The sequence below is a fragment of the Heterocephalus glaber genome, unplaced genomic scaffold (genome assembly GCF_053883595.1).
Source record: "Heterocephalus glaber isolate CG9 unplaced genomic scaffold, H.glaber_assembly_v1.0 deba00000347, whole genome shotgun sequence".
In the NCBI taxonomy this organism is placed as follows: Eukaryota; Metazoa; Chordata; class Mammalia; order Rodentia; family Bathyergidae; genus Heterocephalus; species Heterocephalus glaber.
Genome location: NW_028258143.1, coordinates 13,308,873 through 13,329,268, shown reverse-complemented (window position 1 = coordinate 13,329,268; position 20,396 = coordinate 13,308,873). Strand labels below are relative to the sequence as shown.

General features: G+C 42.4%; 1 long non-coding RNA gene across 2 annotated transcripts in view; it reads right to left on the bottom strand.

Moving 5' to 3' along the window:
- LOC110344310 (uncharacterized) overlaps positions 1-20,396 on the bottom strand; it is a 64,933-nt gene that overhangs the window by 18,088 nt on the left and 26,449 nt on the right. For both annotated transcript variants that reach the window (XR_015446081.1, XR_015446080.1), the window contains exon 3: positions 18,136-18,229. This is a non-coding gene — a long non-coding RNA (uncharacterized LOC110344310). The remainder of the gene's footprint in view (positions 1-18,135; positions 18,230-20,396) is intronic.

The window sequence follows — 20,396 nt, the reverse complement described above, 5'->3', positions numbered from 1 at the left end:
TGCAGCCCTGTGAGAGGCAAGGTCTCATGCCCACCAAAAAATCTCATACTTCCACCCTTCCTGAGACTGCTTGACTACTAATAAATGTCAAACACAGGGTTTGATACCAGGTGCTCCAGACCCCAGCATTTTTCCCTACATGAAGAAGGTCAGTTTTAATCATTTCTGCTTTAATGGTTACTTATTCTTCAAACTTCAATATACAGATGAGTCTTAGATAAGAAAGACATGTGTCCCTATAATGTTGTATACAAACTGAGTTTTTGTAGCTCAGATCATATTTCAAATACTGTGTCTTAAATTTCATGACAAATCCTTTTCCTACATCAAAGAACCCTTTCATAGAGCAAAAGCCAGCCCATAATTTTCTGCAGTTGCATGTGTCAAGTTTCCTTAAAGTGGAATTCAACTCTCCCACTAAAGAAACTGTACACCCTGTAAAAACACCAAATCCACAGTCTAACCTTATCTTCAGTGAGAGACAAGAGAGACCCAGGAATCAACCACCAGAGTGAAGACCCCCATGATCCCACCTGATGCCTGCAGAAATCTTGTCTTCTCTGTGAAGCCAGTGAGACTCCAACCTCTCCTCAGGAGCCCACTCCATCATAGTGTGACAGACTTTTGCTCCTGTATATTCTTGGAGCCTCTAGAGCAGGCGTGCAGAGCCTGGATAGCACAAAGTTGCTCTTCTCTTGGTTACCTGAACCTCTCCAGCAGAGACAGGCTTGGAGGAAACTGAGGCACCTCTCTTCAAATGGCCCCTTTGCCCAGTTTGAACATAAGCCTAAGGACAATTACCCCATCCTACTTCCCAGGAATCCAAAGGGTATAGCTATATTTGAAAGTAAGGAATAAGAGTCATGGCGTCCCTCTTTCTGCATCTGTCTGAATGTATGAAATTTGTACAGATCCCTATGTACCAAAAGGGGCTGAACCCATAGGTTCAACAGGTTCAACGCGAGAACCTGAAGCCTACAGTAGGCTCATGTTTGTGCTGGTCCTTTCTATCATCTACCAAACATGCCCGGGGTCTTCTGGGTACAAGTATGATTGTACTTCCCTGGCTCCTTCAAAATGAGGGATGGCCATGGTATTTGCTTTTATCAACAGAATGTGAGCAGAAGTAATGTCTGTCATTGCTGAGTTGAAAGTTTAGAAGCCAGTGTGACTGTAGAAGCAAATATTGAGATAAACCTGCTGTCAGCCAAGCTTCCAAAAAAGTAACACTGGGTACAGCTGCCTGCCACCCCGTAGTAGATATGTAGCAAAAGAAACCCAAGACACCACTGGTAACCTTAGGAGGGTGACCTAGAAAAACTCCTCACAGAAGTGGAGGCTGCTCAGGGAGGACTTCTCAGAAGAGGCCACGCTGATACAGAGTGGGATGAATAGGTGATCATGGGGCCAAAGGTGAGTGGCATGCAGTAGGAAAGAAGGCATTCCGGGGAAGCATACAGCATGTGCAAAGATCTAGAGGAGCAACAGACAGAGGGAAAGGGGGGAAGGAAGGGATGGAGTTCTCAGCAGGAGCCACGCATCTTCAAAGGCTGGCTTACCAAAGAATTCCATTTACCCTGGTAAACTTTGGTGCCACCTTGACTCTGACTAGAGAAAAGGAAGGGGCTAGAACCAAGGGGAATGAGAATAACAGAAAGTGTATTTGAGAAAGGACCAGAAGAAGAAAAAAACAGAAAGTAACATAAATTCAGACTAGAGAAAAAATAAGAAGCAAGATGCACTAGATTAAACAATGTCTCCCATAGTGTTAAGTCTTCATCCATAGAACTTGCAGATGTGGCCTTATTTGAAGAAAGGGTCACTATAGTATAAGTTAAGAATTCTGACATGACAATTATTCTGAAATATCTCATGGAACCTACATGCCATTATGTGTCCAATTAAGAGAGGGACAAGGAGACATGCACAGAGGAGAAATCTATCTGACCTCGGAGGCAGAGACTGGAGTGATGTGCTCACAAGCCAAAGAATACCTAGCATCATCAGAAGCTGGATTCTCCCTAGAGATCATGGGGGAGCAAGGCCCTTGCGACACCGCTTTCTGACTTCCAGACACCAGAACTATGAGAAAACACATTTACGTTGTTCTAGGATGCTCAGTTTGTGATCACTTGTTACAGCAGCCCTAGAAAACCAATAGGATGCCAGAAAAAGATGAACAATTTTCTTTGACAATTACTCTCTTCCTTTGCTTACCTAGCCTCTGCTTCTCCTCTCAGTCACTTTACTTTCCTTCTGTGGGTAGTGGCTAACACCATCCACCCATCCACTACTTTCCCATCACCCAGCCAGGCCCCACCCTAGTGCTGCAGAGTAAAGTCCCCACTCACCCTCTCCCCAGCCACTTCTGGAACCTCCACCATGCCTCTGTACCGCACAGAAATACCATTTTGTTAGCTGTTTCTTTACTCGATTAATGCTACGCACTTGGAGACAAAAAACCTGTAACAGCCTCTGAGTATTTTGTTCAGTAGCAGATTCAACACACAGATCTGAATGCATAAAACTTAATAAACTAATAATACACTGACAAATTGAATAATTTGCACTTAGCTATCATTATTATAGCAATGAGTTGTAAGGTGTTACATATCAGGTTTTACTAGGCTCATCAAATAATCAGAATAATATTATGGACTATTATGTATCAGGCACAGTGTTATGCTCTGGTAACACATTATTTTATTTAATCCTTACCATATTAGTCACTTTCCCATCACTAGAACAAAATATTCAACATGCATGGCTTGAGAGATTAATTTTGGAACATGGTTTTGTGGGTTTAGCCCATGATTGGCTGACTCCATGACAGATACATCATGGTAGAAGAGCACAGCAAAGGAAAGCTATTCAACCTAAGGGAGCCAGGAAGCAGAGAGAGTCAGGGTGAGTGGGACAAAAACGCACCCTTCCATGTCACATGTCACATTTCAGTGGTCACCTCTTCTGACCAGGCCTCACCTCCTAACAATGCATTCAGCTCTAAACTCATCAATGGATAAATCTACTGATGAGTACAGCACCTCTCTATTCCAATCACCTTCTCAAAGCCCTACCTCTGAATACATAAGACTTTTGAGGGAGTTCTAGAGCTAAACCATAACACTCAGAAGATAGAAGATGCAAAGGAGGCCCAGGGTAGTGGAAACGTAGCTGAATTGGTGCTGAAAGCCACTCTGGTGGAGAGCTCTACTTCAGGCTTCACTCCTAGTAGGGGAGGCTCTTCAGTCTCCATGATTGCCAGTAGAAGAACAACAGATGGTGCTTCCTCATCAGATTGTGTGACTGCTATTTCCCACCCTGTCAGAAAGAAGAGGAAACCAGAGGAAGAGAATCCCTGGAAGGATAATGCAAAGAAAGCCGAACAAGAGCAGGAAGTCAATGGAGGCCGTGGGGATGTGGTCTCCAGGGGAAATGAAGTTTTGGAAACCATGAAAGAGGAGGCCGAGAAACAGGCTGACAGCCGGGCCACAGTGGAGGTGACAGTGGAGGCTGGAGCTACAGCTGAAACCACTGCGTGTTAAGAAAAGGAGCAGAACCTTCCTCCCAGAGGAAAGTGTTTTTGTACATAATGTATTTTTTCACTTTTGGGGATTCTTTTTATATAACTTCAATAAAGATGGTAAGCAAAGGTTAAGGCTTGGATGGCTTTTTTCTTAAATATTGGCTAAATCTGTGCCGTGGGGCACTCTAGATTTTATAAAGTGGCCAAAATTCTGTGGTTTCATGTTTTCTCCCTCTGTATTGATCTCTGTATTGGAAGTTGTAACCCAGCTCCGGGCAAACTGTGGAGGTGATGATTTGCAAGTGCGAGCCATAGGCCCTTCGTCTTCCATCGGCGCTACATACTTACAAATCCTTGGCTGAACTCAGCAGTCTTGCAAACTTTCAGTGGTGCTGTCCCCCAATGGGGACTAACACACAAGACTTGGTGAACCGACTGCTGTTTGGTGCTGAAAATGGATGATGGACTTTGTGAACCAGGCCTTGGGTGCTACTTGTCTTCTGTTCACCCTCTAGAGTCATTATCCTGTCCTGGAAAGAATTGTGAAGAAAACTTGGGCACAGGAGACCCCTGAGGAAAACAGCGTGTTTAACTGGAGAAACGAGCTCTCTGGGAAAGAGGCTAAGTGTGGCGGGCACTGGATATGGTTGGAAGGATCTGTGAGGGCGTTATATATATGTATTTTTTCCTGTAAAGATTGAAATACATCAACACTTGGAATTGTTACCTGTCTGCAGTTTTAAATTCTCAAAATAAAGATGCTAATAAAAAGTTTAAAAAAACACTATGTATTATTATTATCTCCTTTTTGTAGGTTAATAAGTCAGACTAAAAGATTAAGAAGCTGGCATGGTGAAACTAGCTAGCAGGTCTCAGGGGCAGAGTTCATGTCCAGATCAGACAAAGTCTCAAAATTATGTTTTAAGTAAAGTCTTTTGGGGAAAAAATTCAAATTTTCCTAGCTGGCCATTTCCACGGCCACTGTCTTAAGGTATGCACTTCAGTTTTCAAATGTTCGGGGCCTTCCTTAAATAATTTGTCTGAGGATCTCCAGGGGCCATTTGGTTAGCTTGAAGAACTTACATAATGATTCTGAGTTTTCAGGCCAGAAGGCAGTCACAATTCCAGGACCTGAAATGAAACTACTAGTTGGCCACTGGGTGGCACCAAAAAATTGTCAAAGATGCAGAAGACAACAACCCAGGGAGGATTATGGCTCTGAGGTGTACCCAAAGGTGAATGGTACACAAACACAGAGCCAAAGCCCTAGACGGAACTAAACCCAGCTCCAAAGAAATGGATTAGAAAACATTTCCTCAGGTGCCTAGTAGAAAAAGCAGCAGATCCATGTACTTGTATTTCAGTCAAAAATCATAATCCTTAAAAATGCAGACTATTTAATATCTCTGTTTACCAAGGGCACAAAGAAATCCTTATGGGGGTTCCAAGAAAAGAAAAATTACAAGCAGAGCTGCCAGAGCAAAGATGTCCAAACACCTTAACAAGCCCTTGTTGAAATGGCAGCTCTTCAATGATTCAGCAGCCTCTCAGCCAAAATGCATAGCAACATGCCATAAATACACTATAATTAACATCACATACAGAGCAAGGGAAACTTTGAAAACATTTCATTCAATATCTCAAAGGAGTCATATTTTTCCCTATGAATGAGGACATTGTCAAATTATTTATCTGGGGCCAGCTGTGAATTCTCCAAGTTGTAAAATATCTACAGATTGCTATGTTATCACTAGGAGAAACCATGGCTCATCAAGAAACTGTATTTGCTGGGCTGGAGACCTGGAATTAGCACAAGTCACCATGTCCTTCACCACTGCTACTCAGTGGGCTTGGCTAAATGCTGCCCTTCCATGGGCTGTCGTAGCCCTCCACCAGGAGATAAGGGCAGAGGGTGGGAGTATGAGAAACTTGTATAATCACTTGACATTGCCACCATATACCAGACTGTGGTCAGTACAACACAGCTGGACCAATTAGGATGTCACAAACTTGTGGATGAGTCCTTTGTAGCAAGAGTTGTGAATAGTCCCATGCAATAAACACTTAACTGACTGAAACACACTGCAAATTAAATCAAGCTGGTCGCCCACTGCAGGTGGTTGGAGCAACACCGTTCTAGGAACTGAAAGCAGATTACTCCTACCTGATTTGTCCAGTTCTTAGACCTTAACAGACAAGGAGCAAGGAATTAAGGGTGTGGGCTCTGGAGACTGGGAAGGCTGGATCCAATCTCCTGTTGTCAGTGTGTTGCCTTAGGCACATTACCTAATCTTTGAATCTATAGCTTCCTTAGTGCTGAAGTGTTAATGATATTTACTTTACAGAGTGATTGTAAGAACGATATAAAACAAAATAGGTGTGGTGAGACTGGAAGGTTTCCATACCTCCTTCTCAAACTCTCTAAATCTCAAGCTCTCTCACCCCTTGGGAGGATTTTGTTTTAGTTTAGTTTAGTGTTGTTTTGTTTTATAAAGCCGTCTCTGCCCTCGAGAAAGCAATGCTCTCAATACTGTCTTGGGGGTTCTTGATGACCCAGGCTCTGGGTTTTATCAATCATTAAGCTCTCTTACGAAGGAAAGAAAATTCTAGATACATGTGAGATAGGAGATTAGGGTGTGGCATAAACTGGGGGGAGGGGAAGTGGATGTGACCTGTTAATTACAAGATTCCTGGACACATAATGCAGAACAGTTTTGAAAGCCTTGCATGTGGACTTCTGGTGAGAACTCTAGCAGGTTTTCAGTAGGATGGCCTAGACCTGACGTCAGCCTGAGGCAGGCTCGGGATCCAAGCACTGCCTTTCAGGACCATATGTAGAAGTTCTCATGGGTTTCCTTGAGATTTAGACAGCATAAAAGGACACATCTATGCCATGAAGACTATGCTGTCATACCTTTCCATGACAGCCCATTCTGTGTTTCCCAGATGCAGTGTGTACTTTTGTCTTTGCTCTTACCTTTACTCTTACTCTTTTTCTCTTTACTCAGCCCAAGCTCACTCTGCAGGGCCAGTTTCTCTCCTGCTTTTCACTTTTCTTTTCTTGAATAAATTTTGCCCCTGCCTTTTGCTCATTTTGTCCAATTCTTTGTTCAAGGCAAGAAGAATCTGCACTCTAACTCCAGGAGAGGTGAGCGATCTGAACCCAGTAATGTTTAGCTGAGGAGCCTCTCTTTTAGAAACAAGCTACCCACTAACAAGTCAACAGAAGGCAGAAAAAGGAAGGCTTGGGAGTAGGCAGGGAGTGAAAAGGAAAGGAAGGATTGTTTTTGGACGAAAAGAAGTTTTGAGAGCCAACAGAGGAGAAAATGAAGACCATCAGGGACTGGAAGAAAAGAGCTAGATGCCAATTCTGGAGGAAGGTTCTAGAACAGAACAGCCCTCCAAGCAGAGGAACAATAAGGGAACACCAGGCTTGGAGGAGTGCTGGGGACACTAGTAAGCCTAGGTCCCCCGCTGGCCCAGGGAATCATGTACCAGCATTGACTTCTCCACTCCGGGGAGGCCTTGACTTGGGCAGTACCAGGAACCTCATCCAGTGACCCCCTGTTCAAATGAGGCCATGTAGACACATCACCTTGCCTTCTCGACTCATTCTCTTATTCCGTAAATAATATCCAATAGCCCTATGCCGGGCACTGTTCTAAACCATCCAGCCATACTCAGTTTGTGCTGCCCAGAGCCTGTCAGGGGAGACAATGCCAAATGCATGACAAATCCCTCTACACAGACCATTGGCCTCAGATCCTGTGTCTCAGCATGGATAGTGTGTTTTGTGTGCACTGAACATTATACTCTGGGAAAGGGCTATTTATGCTGAGGCCCACACAGAGAACTGAGGGCAGTTTACTGAGAATGGGGGAGAAATGATACCTTTATTTTTGCTTACTTCTGAATATAACTTAACATTTCCTTCAAAGATGAATGCAGACAACTACAGAAGTTTCTGTGATTTTGTAACCAATAGAAATTATGGCTTTGGCATATCGCATTCCAATTGTTGCAGATATTTCAAAAGACTTATGCTGTTCACTACTACAAATATGATAGCTCTTAGATTTGCCTCCAGACCTTCATATTTAATGCATTAATGAAGAAGCACATGTATTATTATATCATTATGTATTTGTTTTTCAATTTTTTGATAACTATCACAATATAAATTGTTTTCTCCTATGTATTCTTTATTCACTTACCAGTATTATTCTGGGAAGGCATCTGAGGGTTTTACTAGTTGCCCAGAGGGCTCCCAGACACAGGGCCTGCTGTTTGAGGGTTCTAATCAAGACTTTTCCCCCTGAGACTGGTAGCACATGAAAAACTCCCCTTAGGCACTGTGACCCAAAGCGCTGGGAACCTCTTTTTCAATCGGGCTATCAGGGTTAGCCCTAGAGGTTTGGAAAGTTAGCAGCAGAGGCCTGAATAGCAGTTTTTAATTGGATTCTGAGTTTAGTCACTTAGAAAAGGATTCCATGAGGATAGTTCAGCTGTCTCGCCTGCATCTAGAGAAATAGCTCATGCATTCTAGTTGCAGAGTTGTTGCAGGGTGTTTCGGAAGCTCATGGGGAACTGAGACTGGGGCTCTACAAGCCAACAGAAGGAGTGTGCATGACCTTCTACTTCTGACCTTGATTCATGATGCAGTGCTTGGGGGTGTGGCTTGGGGAGGGATAATTCCCTCCAAGGCCTGCTTCACTGGAAGCATGTTACCTCGTAGTTACATGATGGAAAGGAGACCAGGAATATAAACAGAGCATTCAGATGAGCACACACAGATACACTATGTATTCAGAGCTTGCTACAGCAAGGGAGTCAGCACCAGCATGGACTGCATTTGGCATATGCTCAAAGATAGTCAGGGCAGTGGGAAAGCTTCATAGTGAAAAAAAGGAAGGCTTCAGGTGTGTTCTGATTGCATGTTGTTGGCATAAAAAAGCTGCAGGTGGCTGAAGTAGGGCCATCCTCTGTTATGAGCTTGGAGACCTTATGGCTTTTGCTGGTTGGTCCTGACACAGAAGGGGCAGGGAGAGAGATAGGTGGGAAACACAGGGAAGTTGGCAGTCATGGATGAAGCTTGATCTTTCTGGGCTGAATGGTACAGAGGTTGTAGTTTGGCTATCTACCCTGAGTCAGAGTTATATTGTCATATATGGCCTGGAGGTTGTCTATTTGCATATTCCGTCTATGAGGACCCCTAGGTCTTACTTATACCTACCAGTGAGATGTCAGGGATGTCTACCAAAAGCTACCTCAGGACTGTGAAAGGCCCATTGGGCACAATCCATTGGCAACAGACACATTTCACATGTGTCTTTGAGCCCAGTGGAGGTCTTAGGTACCTTGTAGGGTGGTATAGAGCCAGCTCCTGCTTTAACTTAGAGCAGCAGTACCTTATCCACATTAGCTGATGTTGTGGTTAATGATAAACCTCGAAGAACTGTGCCTTACACACAGTAAGCACTTGGCTAAACATAACTATTGGCTGTTTTTGTGTATTTAAGAAGAGGTAACATTTTGCCAGGAAGGTAGGATCCATGCCAGTGTTTCTCAACTGGAAGCAATTTTGTTCCCCAATGGACAACTGAAAATGGTTGGAGACAACTTCTGATTGTCACAACTGGAGCTAGAGAGGCTACCACATCTAGTGGGTGGAGGGCAGGATGCTATGAAACATCCTTCAGTCCCCCGGAGAGTCCCATGATAAAGACTCATCCAGTCCCAGATGTCAATCATAAAATGCAGAATGAAATTGATGACAGAAGGATGTTCTGGTGTTGGGACAGCATAAGGACCAAGAGACTGGACTCTGGATCAAGAATCTGACATGGAAACTGCAAAGATAACTCAGAGGGAGCCCGCTGCAGACAGGCAGGTCTGTGCATGCCCTACCAAGGTCTTGAGTCATGCAGAACACGCTGAATCAGCCCACGCCCTGGCAACAATCCACTGGACACCCCCTGTCCCCGCCTCTGGTGTACAGCCACCTCATGCCACATTACAAAGACGCAGAGGACACCGGACCACCAGACCACGGTACTGACTCCCGGCCCAGAGGGCAGAGAAGCTCAGCCATCCAAGAACCCGGAAGGAAGCTCCCCACCTCCATCCCAGGCTCCTAGGGCAGAGAAGGTGAGCTGGTCCCAGAACCGGGAAGGAAACTCCCAAGGGAAGGTAAGCCACATGGGTGACAGAAGCACTCCCTCCCCCCTGTGGAAATGAGAAAACACATAAGTAAGCCTCAAAAACAGAGTTCCAGATCACCTACAGCAACCCCAAAGGGAAACGAGATGAAACAATCTGATACTCAACCACCTGGACTCTCTGAACTGGCAACAAAAGAGGATCTGGGAAAAATGAAATCAGAAATAATTACTCAGAAAACAGCAAAGATTTTGCTCATGGTGCAAGACATGATTAATAAATCTAGAGAGGACACAGATAAAAAAATAGAGGATCTAAGGAACATGATGGAATCCCAACATAGGAAACAAATGGAATCCATAAAACAGATACAAACAGATTTCCAAGAGATTAAAAACTCCATCGAAAGTCTGCACAGCAGAATGAACCAATGTGAGGGCAGAATTTCACATATAGAAGATAAGATCGCAATTAGTGAGGAGGAAAAGAAAAATTGCTTTAAAATTGTAAGGGAACATGAGAAATCAATCCAGTAGCTGCTAGATGATGCAAAGAAGAATAACATAAGACTGATCAGAGTCAATGAAGAAACAGGAGAGAGTGCAGATGACATAAAAAAATCTGTTCACAGAAGTCATGGCACAAAACTTCCCAAGGAGGGGAAAAGAACTTCACATACAGATAAGTGAGGCATACAGGACTCCAGCTAGCCTTAATCAAAAAAAAAATCTACACATAGGCATATAAAACACAGGATTCCAGAAATCTAACAGAAGAACAAAATTCTACAAGCAGAGAGAGAAAAGAAACAAATCACATACAATGGAAAGTCCATCAGAATCACAGCAGACTTCTCAGTGCAAACCCTCAAGGCAAGAAGAGCTTGGAGAGATGTATTTCAAGCCCTAAAGGAAAACAGCCTCCAACCCAGATTGATGGACCCTGCAAAACTATCTCTCAAAATTGATGGAGAAATAAGATATTTTCATGATAAAGAGCACCTCAGGAACTTCATGAATATCAAACCAGCACTCCAAAAAATTTTAGACAATACCCTAGGAAAAGACAATGAGGATCACAACCCCAGGAAACCCAGCAGAATGAATCCACTGGGCGTGACAAATTAAATGCAAAGGGGGAGAATCCAACAAAAAGAAAAAGTCATGACAAGGCTTTTAAAACTTTTAACTTCATCTCCCTAATGAGTGTATAATTCAATCTTATTATTGTACTGATTAGTAATTTTTTAATTCTAGAGTTGCACACCATTCCTTGTGCTATACTGGCTATTTATCATCTTCTTATGTTTACATTTTAATTGGGTTGTCTATTAATGAGCTGTAAGAGTTCTTTATATATTCTGGTCATAGGTTATATGTATTGTAAATATGGTCTGTTTAAGGACTACTTTTCATTTTAATGATGTCATTTAAAGTTCTAAATTTTGATGGAATCTCATTTATCAATTTTTTTCTTTTATACATCATGTCTTTTGTATACTAGGTAGTTCTTGCCTACCCTGAATTCATAAATATTTTCCCTTATAATTTCTTCTTAAAGTTTTATACTTTTAGGCTTTCTTATTTAGGTTCATAGATACCTTCAAGTTATTTTCAGGTATGGAAAAAAAGGGTTGAGGTTAACTTTTTATATACAGATACCAAGTGTTCTAGTGCCATTTGCTGAAAGCAATATCTCTTCCTCGGCTCTTGAATTGAGTTTATATTCTATAAAATGCTAATGTTAAATAATCTTTCAGAACTCAGTGGACCATATATGTGTGGCTCTATTTCTAGATTCTCTGTTTTATTCCAATGATCTATATGTCTTTCCTTACACCAACACTGCCTCAATTACTGTAGCTTTAGAAGAAGTTTTAAAATTAAGTACTAAACGTCTTCCAACACTGTTTTTGTTTTGTTTTTTTTTACTTTTCTAGGTCCTTTGTACTCCTACATAACTTTTAAATTTCAATATCCAATTCTCCATTTATAGCAAGTTTACACAGACCTGAATTTTTATATATACCTTGTGTTTTCTAATCCTGCTAAATTCAAATACAAGTTCTAGGGGCTCCTAGAGATTTCTTAGTATTTTCTCTGTAGATGATCATTTCATCTACATATAAAGATTTTGCTTCTGCCGTGCCAATCCTATCCTAGTTGTATCATTTTATTGCCAGAATATTTTGGTGGGGACTAGGTTTCAAAGTTTAATGGACAGATAAAGAGTAAGCATATCTGCCCTTGTTCCCCATTTTAAGGAGAAAGCATTGTATCTTCTCCATTTATATAAGGCATTCTTGCTGGAAGTATAGAGTACATGTCTTTAATCTGTTGAGGAGTTTCTGTTCTACTGCTAGTCTCCTGATAGATTTTACCATGAACAGCTATAGAATTTAGTCCAATATTTTTTCTCCAACTAGTGACAAGATCATATGGCTTTTTCCTTTCCTCTGTTAAAATGATGACTTTTGGGGGTGGATCTTCCAAAGCTGAACCAACACTGCCATCCCTATAACAAAACCACTTTCTACATTCTACCAGATCTGACTTCCAATAGTTTGTTTTGTTAAACAAATTTCTATCTATGTTCATACTTTTTTCTTCTATTATCATTATCCAGTTTTAGGATTAGCACAATGTTGAGTTCCTAAAATGAGGGGAGAAGTGTTCCTTCTTTTTTCTGCTTTAATTGTTTGATATAATTTATCAGTTAAAATGGTTATGAGCCTGCTCTTGTCATATAGGTAAGTTTTCAAGCTAGGAATATACTTTCTTTAATAGGTGCTATTCAAATTTTATATTTCCTCCAGAGTTAGTTTCATTAATTTGTCTTCCAAGGTACTTCTTAGAAATTGTCAAATTTATTCCCAAAAAGATTTTTGTAATATGCTTTCTATATCCTTTTAAATTCTGTAAAATCTGTGGTAATGTCTCCTAGATCTTGATATTGCAATTTAAAAAAATGTATAACTGATATTGTGTAACTGGAAGAAAAGGTCTAAAGGAGCAGGGGAATTGGGAGGGATAGGGGAAGGGAAAAAAAGAGAAAGGAAAAAATATGAGAAGAGGAAAAAAATGGAAACAAGGTCTTTGCAAATAGGGAAGGGTGGAGGGGGTGAAGGGAGGGCAAGGGAAGGGGAAAAAAAATAATAACCGAGAGACTCATGTAATGGTACAAGATCCCAATGATGAATGTAACTGTATTGCATACCAAAAATGTACCAATAAACTTAATGGGGGGGGGGGAAGATAACTCACAGGTAGATCACTTGCCTAGCATGTGTGAGGCTGTAGGTTCGATAAACAGCACCCCCAAAAAAGGAAAAGTATGACTTGGTCCCTGGCTTTGCCCCTCGCTGTTGACCAGGAACAAGTTACTTAACTCCTCAGACAGTGGTAGCCCATTCATAGGACTCATTGTGAGCTGAAAATGAGATAGGAGGGTAGGGTACCGCAAAGCTGCATGGGGAAGTAGGCACAACCTGTTAACTACAAGATTCTGGACACAGGTGAGGAATAGTTCCCAAAGCCTGGCAAGTGGACTTCTTGTGAGAATTTGAGCAGGTCTTCAATGGAATGGCCTAGACCTCATCAGCATGAGGTGTGGGATCCCAGCCCCACCTCACAGGACCCACATGCAGAAGTTCTTGTAGCTTTCCTCAAGATCTGGTCAGCATAAAGGAGAGGCACCAGAAGAAGAACTTGCTGCCATGGCTTTTCCTCACAAGAGCCCACCCTGCTTTCTCCAGGGTGTTCTTTTATCTTGCTTTTTCCTCTTTTACTTGACCAAGCTTACTCTGCAGAGCCAGTTTCTCCCCAACTCATTTTTACTTTCTCAAATAAACTTTGTCAGTTTTTCACTCATTTGGTTCAATTCTTTCTTCGAGATGAGAAGAACCTGGAATTTAACTCCAGAGGGAGAGGCAAGCAATCTAGAACCTGGTAACATTTAGTCCTCAAGCTACTTTTATAAGCTGGCTACCCAATAACAACATGAGTCAGTCAGTTTCACCATAGACATTTCTTGGGTTCCTTTGAGTAGGTACAGTTAACCTCTGAAGGTTGAGGCAGGTGTCAGTTGGACAACCCTTCCCCTAAAAGCTAGCCTCTAGATTAAAAAGGAGGATTATTTCAATATTCTGCCATAGGTACTGACATTTATTAGCAAGCATCCCAAAAGTAGTCACAATGCCTATTCTGTCAGCCCCACAAATCCCAGCACTGTTATTCCCTTTTTGCATGGAAAACTCCCTGGAACCAGACATAGGACTGCTCATGCTAATACCAAACAGAGTAGGGAACTGCCCACTTGAATTATGTATTTCTAAGGATTCACGCCATAGATGTCACTGGATCTTGATGCCCCATTCATGCAAAGGTAGAAAGTATTTCAAAAATGTTTTATCGCTCCAAATATCTCGAGGCTCTTTCATCTTACCATTGGAAACCCATTTCTAACAGATCCCTTGCTACTTAAGAAGCCACTAATTTCAGGAATCAAGAAGCATTTCCGACATTTTGAGATACTTGGTAAAGCATCAGGTACAAACAGAGATAGAACAGAAGCCTGCTTTAGGCTTCAGGGCAGGGTGGATGACAAAGCCAGCCAGACCCCCTCCCTGTTCTGCTCCCATCAGAATGACAACTGCACCTGTGATTGCTTCACTGCAATCACACTCAAACACATTGTGTAGGTGAGAGGTTGAAAGTCAGTCTCAGACAGCATAATAGAGCAGTTAAACATTCCCTGAGAGATCACATGCACAGAGCACTGAGCACTATTGCTGTCACATTAGTAAATATGGAATAAATACTGGCTGTTATTGTAATTACTGTTAAAAAGCTTTTCTCCTCCTTTGAGAAAGGGATGAAAGTTTTCATATCTGAGGACAGGAAGGGAAGGAAGGTCATGGCATTTGTTGAGCAACTGGCAAGTGCCAAGCTTTTCATATGCTTTGTGACACTTAACTGGCACAAGCACCTGGCAAGGCGAGTTTTCTGATCACGAACTCCCATATAAGGAAGCTGAAACTCAAACAGCACAGGCCCTTGCCCAGGGCCACACAGCCAAGGGATATCAGACCCAAGATGGAAACTCTCTTGAATGAGAAAGAGAGTGTACAGCACCCTCACCTTCTCCCTTGCACCTTGAACTCCCAGAAGTGGGGTGATATTAAAACCCACAAGCATCAAGAAGAGCAGAGTCTCAGGAGGAGAAGGCAGGTGAGAAGCTCAAGGCACAGAGGTACTGCTACAGACTGCAAGCCAGGAGTCTCTTGGGGCCAGGGTCTGACCAAGAGAGGGATCACTGTGTATGAGGCGACTGTCATGGAGTGAATTCTCCCAGAAGCAGAACTTGAACCAAAGCTTTGGTGTAAGCACCAAGACCCCAGTTTGAGAGTAGAGGTAGCAGGAAAGGGAAGAGGAGAAAGTAGACTTTTGTACACCTTCAGCAGACAGCCATGTGCTTGGGGCAACCCTTAAACTCTTCAGGATGTTTTAACTTGTCAACTCCTCCCCAGGGTGAAGTGGTTCCAGTACGGTCAAGCAGCTCTCTGCAGGCATCCAGAAGCCAGGATGGGCATCCAGAGCTGGACAAAGGAGGCCTAGAGGCTCTGGGCAGGACACACTGACAGAGTGCTTTATGGTACTCACTGCCAACATTCAAAGGTGTTTGTCCTTCAGTATCCAGCAAAGCCAAGTCCTTCTGCTGGCCCATGACCCTCCTCACTGACCCCGCCTACACACATAACTCAGGCTGCCCCCAACTCATGCCATATCAGTTTTCCCACTCTTCTCCAGATCAGCATGTACACTCCAGCCTTGGGTTTGTGTATCTCTGCTGGAGACCCTCTTACCTGCAGACTCTGAGCCCTCCATCCAGACTTCACACCACTCACCATCTTCTCAGAGTACTGGATGACCCTTGTAAGAGGAAGCAGCTCTGTCCCTCTTCCCTGTACCCTGAGTCTCTCTTCCTCATCACAATCTGACACCACATTACACATTTTTCTTTCCGAATTCACTTATAGTCTGGCTAAGAGAGACAGAAGTGAATGCCCCATGAGGGCATCCATGAAAGGACCACCTGAATCAAAATTCCATGGAGGACTTATTAGCAATGCAGATTTCTGAGCAGTAGCCATGCTGGGAAGGAGATGGAGTTCTCAGGGTACTCTCAATAGCACTGACCCCTCACAGCTCTGTAGAGGGATCCAGGGGTGGACACTAGGCAAAGTGAGGCAATGGCTTTCTGGTCACCAAGGGAGTCAGGGCACTGGGTACCAGGTTTCCAGGATCCAATCCTGGCTGAGAGGCAGCAGAGCTGTCAGACTCCCAAGGTACCTGTGAGCTAGAAAACATGGACATCCGAGGCAACCACAGCAGACTGGTGTCAGACAACCCTCCCTCCTTTCCAGACACTGTGTCGCTCTTCTTGATCTATGAACCCTGGGAAAGGGGGTCCCTGAGATGGGCTGAGATAGAGGGTTGGAGTCAGCTTTTTGCATAAAGACACTATTTGATTTTTAAAACTGTTTTTTACAACTTACTATAAAGTGGGTAAATTAATTATATCTAATCATTTTAACTTTTTCATAATATGCATGCTTGAGTTTATCTCTGGGTAGTTTTAAAATCTAATATTTACTTAGTAATAAATTCCAATAATATTGTAAAAGTATTAAACAGGGCTTTTGAATTTCATATTAACATGTGTGTTTGAAGGAAAAGATATCAGACCATTTTTGTCATTGGACTCAGATATGATTCAATTTAGAAAAACACTGAAGGAACTGTCTCTTCAAAAACCGAATGCGGAAGCCTATCTCAGATACACTGAAGCAGAATCTCTAGCGGTAGCACTGGAATCTTGTGTCCCTCGAGACACCCTACAGCATCTTGTCCTCTGCTGAGAACTTTGGAAAAACCAAAGGGGTTGAGTGAGAGCTGGGCCCCAGCCTCATCCTGCTCAGGGTACTTGGCAGGGATGGTTTAGCTAAATGCCAGACTTGCTTTCTGTTAAATACTGAATTGGCTGCATTTCTGTCTGGCCAGGAAGATCCAGCTTCCAGAAGGCCTGCTGGGGTGGGTCAGAAGATAAAGCACTCGGAGCGAGGCAGGTGGAAAAAAAGAAAGGTGGTACAGAAATGGAGGAGGAAAATTCAGGACCACTAAATAATGAAGGCTGAGGCTAAGAATGATGCCCAGGTTTATCTCACATGTTGTAGAAAGAGTAAAGAACGGGCAGCCCAAGAGTTGGATGCAAAGAGCATTTCTGTGGACCTGTGTTTGAGCGTGTACTCCACCATTCATTTGCTCTGTTTCTTGGAGACAATCATCTCACTCTTCCGTGCCTGGGATTCCTCATCATTATATCATCATATCCCAACCTATACCCTTGACATCTGACAGGATGGACTAGTAGAGCTCATTATCCAAGAAAAACTTATCACCATGGACAATCATGCCCATCTGTTCATCTGAAGGATGGCACATAACCAGCCTACCCCAGGTCTGCTTCTCATCACTTGACCACACCAGATACAGCACCACCAAGACACTGAACTTGCTCTTCTTCATGCCCAGACCAGTCTTTCTCATCACGTCCATGTCAAACTTTCTGTCTCTTTTACATAGCCTAGAACTTTTTCTTCATCTCCATATCTGCTTTTTCGTCATTCGGGTCTCAGCTTGACTATAACCTTTTCAGAGCCCTTCCCAAGCCTTCTTGTCCAATATTGTTCCCCCTACTCCCACTCCAGGCATTCTAGGATATAACAGCATGCTTTTACCTTTGTCTCATCACTCAGTACTTATAAATCTTTGAAATCATCTAATTTATCCATCTTTATAGGAGTTTGTGGTCAACATCTCTGCTGACATAAGAGTTCCTTGAGGACATGGGCTTTCTTAAAAGTAATTACCCCAAAATATCTGTGGAATGAATGAACAGCTTTGCTTTTTCTTGGAGTTGCCTCTTGGTCTACCCTCTCTCTGTTCCACTCTCAGTTCTTCTCCCTTTTGACTCTTACAGTCTCTTTTGTCTCTTCCCCCCCCCAATCCCCATTTCTTTCTCTTGACTCCTGACTCTTATGATCAGTTTCCCTTACATGTCACTGGATTGGAAGGTTGTAGATCCTTCCTTTCCTTCTGGTGGATACTGTATTAACTTAAAATAACCCAGACCGGGCAAGAATCATTTCTCTAGCTAAAATTACAGCACGAATGCATTTATGCAGATACCTTATCCTGCTGATCAGAGAGGGTGTACTGACCACCCAGTTCACAAAGAAAGGGAAAGTGGATGGAGAAACCCCCATTCCACCACACCACTTAACAACCATCAGTGGAGATAGGTGGGAGAACAAAATGAAATGTCCTCCAGGGGCTAAAAAGAAGGAAAATAAGATTACCTTTAAACAAATAAACAGGAAACTGACTGACCTTGGATCAAAGTTGCAAGCTGGGGCAAGGCTCAGGTGGAGGCACTGCCATATCTAAAGGAAGGCTCTCTTCCCAAACGGGGAGTTCCTTGGTTCTGGAATTAGAATAAATGTTTACTTAATCTCCTTATTTGACAAACACCTTGGTAACATATTTCTTTGTATGAGGTCCTTTAATACTCTCAACAGATAATACTTTCTTCTTTGCTACCCTTGGTCTTATCAGAACTAGATTACAAAATCCATGGGAATAGGAAGCATGTCCTTTATTTCTTACCATTTTCTTCCTTATTTTGTCCAAACCTCACAACCCAGAGTACAATGGTAGAAGAATAACCTTGTTGATTAATTTCTCTACCCTGGGGTTTCCTCCTTTCTGAAAATACTCCCCTCCTTTAGCTTCTGTATCTATAACTGTTCAGCCTATTCCTTGCCCTATACTTTAGATTCTTCTGTTCTGTAAGGAAAACTTTTTAATCTTTCTTTGATGGCCATCACTTATTTTAAAGCAATATATTTTGATGGATGGACAAATTGACTTTAGAAAGTAAGATGCCCATGTTTAATTCAGGTGCTACCACAAAATAGTTCAGTGACATTGGGCAAATTAACCTCTGATTGCCTGTATCCTTCCAGTAAAATGGTTTTAGTAATAGTAAATTGAACAATTATTGCAGCAGTTATTGTAGAGTTAAAGTATAGAGTTATTATAGAGGTAAAAGTAAACAGTTAATTATTTTAAAAAGTTAAAATGTAATTAAAGCACAAAGCACAATATCTAAATAGAGAAGTCAAGTTGGGGTGATTTTTGATGGGGGGAGAGGTGGTACATGCTGACTAATGACAGCTGATACTTTTCTGGCTTCAAGTAAAAGGAATTGCATCTGGCTGACTTGAGTAAAAAATGAAGTTTATCATAAAGGTAGTGGGAAATGAGCCGACTCAGAGGGAAATCTGAATGCTCAACATTAGCCTATAGGAAACTCTGTTGTTGAAATTCATAACAAGCATTCTTCTAGGTGTTGTCACTAGAACAAGTGAGCAATTGCCCTTCAATTGCCCTCCAAGGTATTCTGATCTGGATTCACTTAAAATTTAAATTTTAGCAGAGAAAGTCTGAGTTGTATCCTCTTGAGGAGGTCGGGGGAGCTCCCACTAAGATTATATAGAATGAGGCAAGACTTGAAATCTGCATTTGTTTTCTATTGCTACTGTAACAAATTATCAAATACTTGTGGCTTAAAACAATACAAATGTATCATTTCACAGTTCTAGAGGTCAGAAGTCCACAATCAGTCTCACTGGGCTAAAATGAATGTCAGAGCAAGGCTGCTCTCCTGCCATTCACTATCACAGTTTTGCAGCTTGAGGTGATCAGAGAGTGACTGTCGCATCACGTCTGGTATCTAAAGCAAATCATATGAACAAGTTTATCTGCACAGGAGCAAGAGGGAATTATACATACCAGCTTTGTGTCTAAAATGTACCTTTTAGCAAGGTGAAGGCCAACAGGTAAATAGATCAGAGTGTGGCGAAGGAGCAAAGGTATGTGGCAGACCTGGGCAATTATGAATAAAGGCAAAAAGAGAAGGAGAATGCCATCCCTGGCAAGGGAAAGGGGGTGTTCATAAAGGGGGTGAATATGACCGTATTTTGAAGGATGAAGATTAGTCGTAATGAGAGCACATGTAAACCAAGAGGAAATTAAATCCATGTTTCTAAGGAAAAGACAAACATCTTAATCTGGACCACAGCTGAATTCCAGAAAAACAAGGAATTAAATCCAGGCCCAATCAATCATTTAATCAGCTGGTCAGGCCACCTCGACTTGCTTTGGTGATTAAAAAAGCTTAGAAAATGCACCTGGAGCCCATTTCCAAACCTTGCTGCATCTTGAAATTCCTCTTAAATTAGGATTCATAATGAATTCTCAGAATGTTTGCTGAAAAAATGTCATCAAGGAGCAGAAGTACATAGACTTGCTGGGAGGAAAAACAGTTATAATATTGTGGAGATAGTATGGTAGCTGAATTCACCAATCAGCCAGTTGCCCTGGGCTGGTTAGTTTCTTTTTTAATCTTACACTGCAATACAGAACAGCAGAATGGTGTGAAATGTGCAGAAGGGTGAGGGGGAGGAGGGATGATTAAAGCAAGCACAAAATGGGAAGGGAGCGAGTGGGAAGCAGGCCATGAAGTTCCAGCTGGCTAGCAGTGATTGATCACGGCTGCATTTGCGGTTAGACTTGTGGCCTTGGGTTTG